This window comes from Macaca nemestrina, chromosome 15 (assembly GCF_043159975.1).
Source record: "Macaca nemestrina isolate mMacNem1 chromosome 15, mMacNem.hap1, whole genome shotgun sequence".
NCBI classification, from domain to species: Eukaryota; Metazoa; Chordata; class Mammalia; order Primates; family Cercopithecidae; genus Macaca; species Macaca nemestrina.
Window position 1 is genome coordinate 109293285 of NC_092139.1, and position 6302 is coordinate 109299586.

Here is a 6302-nt window from a genome sequence, read left to right on the forward strand (position 1 = left end):
TCGGCGGACCGAAGCGGGGGCGGGGCCTGAGTTGATTCTGATTGCTCCTGGAAGAGGCGGGCGAGGCATAGGGCGGAGCGCAGCCCTCCAGGTTCGATTGGATTCCTCCAAACAAGACGGAGGCGGGGCCTGAGCCTGGGCCCGGCAGGAAGTGAGAGAGTGAACCCGGAAGACAGGGGAGGGGCCCGAATTGGCGGGTTGATAGTGATTGCAACAGGCCGATTAAAGGGCTGGGTCGGGCGGGGCCTCTACCGTACTGTGCAGTGCCTGGTGGGCCAGGCGGGACTAAGAGAGCCGAGGTCGCTCTCCACTCTCACAAGACCTGTGGTCATCTCTTTGCCTTACAAATTTTGAGCTGTAGGAAATCTCCTGAGCCAGGCGCTGTGGCTCACGCCTGTAATCTCAGCAGTTTGGGAGGTAGAGGCGGGCGGATCACCTGAGGTCGGGAGTTCGAGACCAACCTGACCAACATGGAGAAACCCCGTCTCTACTAAATATACAAAATTAGCCGGGCGTGGTGGTGCATGCCTGTAATCCCAGCTACTCAGGAGGCTGAGGCAGGAGAATCGCTTGATTCCAAAGAAGCCAGAGGTCGCTTTGAGCGGGAAGCAGAGGTTGCTGTGAGCCAAGATCGCGCCATTGCACTCCAGCCTGGGCAACAACAGTGAAACTCTGCCTCAAAAAAAAGAAAGAAAAGAAAAGAAAAGAAAAAGAAATCTCCTGAAGGCCTTTCTTCAGGCTTTGGACTTTGCCAAATTTCCTTCCCCAAGACCCAGATCTCAGGGTCCACCTCCTTGGAGACCTTCCCAGAGTCTTCCTTTTTTTTTTTTTTTTTTTTTGAGACAGAGTCTCGCTCTGCCCAGGCTGGAGTGCAGTGGTGGGATCTCTGCTCACTGCAACTTCCACCTCCCAGGTTCAAGCGATTCTCATGCCTCAGCCTCCCGAGTAGCTGGGACTACAGGCGTGTGCCACCATGCCCAGCTAATTTTTGTATTTTTACTTATTTTTATTTTATTTTTATTTTTGAGACAGGGCTTTATTTATTTATTTATTTATTTATTTATTTTTGAGACTGGGTCTCACTCTGTTACCCAGGCTGGAGTGCAGTGGCGCGATCTCGGCTCACTGCAACCTCTGCCTCCCGGGTTCAAGCGATTCTCCTGCCTCAGCCCCCCGAGTAGCTGAAACTATAGATGTGCCACCACACCCGGCTAATTTTTTTTTTTTCTTCCTGAGATGGAGTTTCGCTCTTGTTGCCCAGGTTGGAGTGCAATGGTGCGATTTCAGCTTACCACAACCTCTGCCTCCCGAGTAGCTGGGATTACAGGCATGCACTACCACGCCCGGCTAATTTTGTATTTTTAGTAGAGATGGGGTTTCATCATGTTAGCCAGGCTGGTCTCCAACTCCTGACCTCAGGTGATCTGCCTGCCTCAGCCTCCCAAAGTGCTGGGAATGCAAGCGTGAGTTACTGTGGCCAACCAACCTTCCCAGATTATATTCACAAGTATTTAACCATTGCATTGACTTTGGGGTCAGTTCCAGGTTGTCTTCCCGGCTCCACCACTATGGGACCTTGGACAAGTCACTTCACCTCTCAGAGGCTTTGTGTCTTCACCTATAAAATGGGATGAACACCACCTACTTTGTAGGGTTGTTTTTCACATGAAAATAAATAACAGGCCGGGTGCAGTGGCTCACGCCTGTAATCCCAACACTTTGGGAGGCTGGGATGGGCGGATCACCTGCAGTCAGGAGTTTGAGACCAGCCTGGCCAACATGGGGAAACCCCACCTGTACTAAAAATACAAAAATTAGCCGGGCATGGTGGCAGGCGCCTGCAATCCCAGCTACTTGGGAGGCTGAGGCGGGAGAATTGCTTGAATGTGGAAGGCGGTGGTTGCAGTAAGCCGAGATCATGCCACTGCACTCCAGCCTGGGAGACAGAGCGAGACTCCACCTCAAACAAACAAACAAACTAAATAATAACTGTAGAGTTGGATGCGGTGGCTCACACCTGTAATTCTAGTACTTTGGGAGGCCAAGGTGGGTGGATTGTTTGAGCCCAGGCAGTCAAGATCAGCGTGGGCAACATGGCAAAACCCTGTCTCTACTAAAAATACAAAAAATTAGCCGGGCGTGGTGGTGGGCACCTGTGGTCCCAGCTACGCAAGAGGCTGAGGTAGGAGAATCACCTGAGCCCAGGAAGTTGAGGCTGCAAGGAACCAGATATTCCCACTGCACTCCAGCCTTGGTGACAGGAGTGAGACCCTGTCTCAAGAAAAAAAAAAAGGTGCGGATCATATGAGCCGGCAATTCAACTTCTAGAAAACAGGAAAAGAAGGCCAAGCGCAGTGGCTCACGCCTGTAATCCCAGCACTTTGGGAGGCTGAGATGGGCAGATCACGAGGTCAGGAGATCGAGACCATCTGGCTAACATGGTGAAATCCCGTCTCTACTAAAAATACAAAAAATTAGCCAGGCGTGGTGGCGGGCGCCGGTAGTCCCAGCTCCTTGGGAGGCTGAGGCAGGAGAATGGCGTGAACCCAGGAGGCAGAGCTTGCAGTGGGCCGAGATCCGGCTACTGCACTCCAGCATGGGCGACAGAGCAAGACTCCATCTCAAAAAAAAAAAAAAAAAAAAAAAAAAAAAGGCAAGAAAATAGAAAAAGGAAAAATACATGGAATTGTTTAAATGAACTAAGACCCATCTAGAGGATGAAATGCTATGAAGCCATGAAAATCTGCATTGTTTGTGTGCGTGTGTGCGTGCGTGTGTGTGTGTGAGAATAGGGTCTATCTTATCCAGGCTACTCTCAAACTCCTGGCCTCAAATGGTCCTCACGACTCAGCCTCCCAAAGTGTTGGGATTACCGGCGTGACCCACCGCACCAGGCCCCCATACACGATTCTTGTTTTTCTGACTGGGTAGCTATGGTGTCCTGGAGAGATCACTGGAGTTGGAATCAGGAGAACTGCAGTTTGGTCCTGGCTAAGTATAAGGACTTGGACAGGTCACCTTTCCTCACTGGGCTTCAGTTTCTTTATATCTAATGAGGATATAAACCCCACCTGATAGAACTATGAAAGGTGAGATAGTAAGAACTGATGCTGGCCAGGCGCGGTGGCTCATGTCTGTAATCCCAGCACTTTGGCAGGCCAAGGCGGCGGACCACGAGGTCAGGAGTTCGAGACCAGCCTAACCAACATGGTGAAACCCCGTCTCTACTAAAAATACAAAAATTAGCCAGGCGTGGTGGTGCATGCCTGTAATCCCAGCTACTCAGGTGGCTGAGGCAGGAGAATCACTTGAACCCAGAGGTTGCAGTGAGCCAAGATCACACCACTGCACACTCCAGCCTGGGCAACAGAGTGAGACTCTGTGTCAAAAAAAAAAAAAAAAAAAAAAAGAACTGATGCTTATTAATCCTCTACTATGGGCTGACCACTATACAGGACACTTGACCAGGTTATCTTCACTTTCCTGTTCCATGACTGAAGAATTCCTAGAAACAGGTTAAGTGCAAATTCCTGGGCCCCACCCCTGGTGCTTGGATCCAGAATGTCTGGAATGTGGCCCACTGGGCAGGAGGAGTTTTTGTCTCCTATGGACTGGATCCACCTTTCTAAAAACAAAGATAAGCACCCTTGGCCCCTTAACAAATGGGCTGCTTCTTACAAATCCCTTTCCTACAGTCTCTCCCTAAATTCTCATCACAACCCTTTCCACATGATGAGGCCACTGAAACTCAGAGAGGGAGAGTTATTTGCCCTGAGGTACAGACCCAGGAGGACCAGGTGGGGGGTACCTGTGGCTACCACTGTGTCCCTTTAAGAGGAAGGCTCATCCCTGGCAACTGGTGCTCAGATGGGGACCAGGGGAGGCCTTGGGGAGAGAAGAGCAGGACTGGTGCAAGGGAAGACTGGCCAGAAGGGTGACTTGAAGGGACCCAGAGGAAGCCAGGACTGAAAGTGGAGGGCCTGAGACCTGAGCCTGGCAAGAGTCTGCTATGAAGGTAAGACCCTGGGCTCTTCTGGGCCAGATGTGTGGCTGAAGTTTGGAGGTTAGTGACTTTCATGTTTGGTTTGGGTGTTTCACTTACTTTTCCCAACACATCTCTGAAGAGAGTACCCTTATACTCAATTTCCAGAGATAGGTACTGACATCAGAGAGGTGCAGTGGCTTCCCTAGGGTCACACAGCACCGTCAAGATTCCTCCTCAGTCCCGTCTTGCCAAAACCCAGGCTTTTCCCTGGCTCCTGGCTATTGGTAGGAGGCCATGTGTCAACATGTCTGAGTACTGGAGCTGTCCATGCTCTTTTTCTGTACCTGGTATGTGACTTGTTGTATATGGGTGCTCCAGGCCCAAGGGGCAGCCTCTGTGTAGTGGGGTTTACAGGCAGGCTGACAATTCCTGGAGCTCTCCTCCCACTAGTGACTTTGGGCAGGTCCGTCCCACTCCCTGAGGTTGTCGTTCATTTACAAATGGGGTCAACACCCTCCTAACGCTGTGTAGTTAAGAAGCCTAGGGGCAGCAGGGGAGGTGTGCTGTGTGCTGAGGTTGGGGGAGACTGTGGATTTTGTTTGTTTTAGATCTGTTGCCCAGACTGCAGTGCAGTGGCAGCATCTCACGATCTCCGCTCAATCCAACCTCTGCCTCCTGGGTTCAAGCGATTCTCCTGCTCCCGAGTAGCTCAGGTTACAGGTGCATACCACCACACCCAGCTGATTTTTGTATTTTTAGTAGAGATGGGGTTTTACCATGTTGGCCAGGCTGGTCTTGAACTCTTCACCTCAGGTGATCCGCCTGCCTCGGCCTCCCAAAGTGCCGGGATTACAGGCGTGAGCCACCTCGCCTAGCCGTTTTTTTTTTTTTTTTTTTTTTTTTTTTTTTTTTAACTTTCACAATGCCTGCAGTGTTTACATCGTCTTCACAATAAACAAGTCCATAGAATCTAAACAAGCTGAAGGGTGCATGCTCAGATGGCTTTGTGGGAGGTGGAGGCTGTTGCTGGGTTGGCTCAGGCCCTCTGGAGCTCTCTCAGCCAAAGTCAATGGGAACAGATAGGGCCCAGGCCACAGCACTGTTCCACCTAGGGGTGGGGAACAGGAGCTGCAGCCTGGCAGCTGGGGTCAGTGGTCTCTGCAGGTCAGAGCTCAGCCCAGGACTGTAAGAACTTGGGCAAGTCTCTGTTATGACCTCGCAAGCCAGGGGTGGAGAGCGGAGTCACACTGGGAGGGACTCAGAAAGGATCCAACACATAATTTGCATTCTCCAGATGAAGAAACTGAGGCCCAGAGAGGGGAAGGCCTTTGTTATGGTCTCAAAGTCTGGGGCTCACCCCATGACAGGCCCTCCCCTGGGAGGTACTGGGCTGGCTGGTGGGAGTATGCTGGAGGCACCCATGGGAGCAAAAAGTGAGCTCTGGGAGGGGACAGGTCAGAGGACATGCTGGCACTGGACTTTAGCACTGAACAAGGGGTGGGGAAAGGAGATCCAGGTGGAGTAAAGGGTGAACCAAGGCCCGGAGGTGTGAAACCACCAGAAGTGACAGGGACTGGGACTGGCACTTGCGCCAGGGTGTGGGGTAGGACCAGGGTGTTCAAGGACAAGATTGAGAAGGGCCTTGATAAATGAGGACAAGGAGCTTGGCTCTTACCCCATGGGCTTGTAGGGGGCCACGCAGGGGCTGAGGGGAGCTGGACAAGCTTACTGAGGTGGCCAAGGGTACCCAAGACCAGCCTGGTGTTGGGCGTTGGGCAGTGGGCTGGGCCTGGTGTGCAGGGCCACAGCGCCACCTGGTGTCCATCACTCTCACTGCAGCGTAACCTTGCCTGGCTCTCCAACCTGGGAACCAGTGGGGCAGCCTCGTCCCAGACACTCTCTGCCTTCTTCAAGAGCAGCCAGGCTCTGTGGTCAAGGGCTCACATTCAGTGGTGTGCCAGGCCCCCGCTAGGCTCCTTGCCTGACCTCTCAGCTACAGCCTGTCTGGGCGTGAGGAGTCACAGACCCAGCCTAAAGCCAAGTTGAAACTAGAAGTGAACACTTTTTGATGAGATCAGACACTCCTGATGGCTAGAGGAAGACTACAGAATTTGAAGTTATCAGACAAAGCCTTGAGGTGCACCAGATGCAAGGTGAACTTGGGCAAGTGATATTCTCTCTGGGCCCTTCTCTCATCTTTATAAAACAGTGGTGAAATTCAGACATCCTTCCCTGTTATCACTTCTCATCCACGGGCTCACAACCATGCAAAGGAAACACATCCAGACCCCGCAGAGTTAAGCTCCAAGGGACCCAA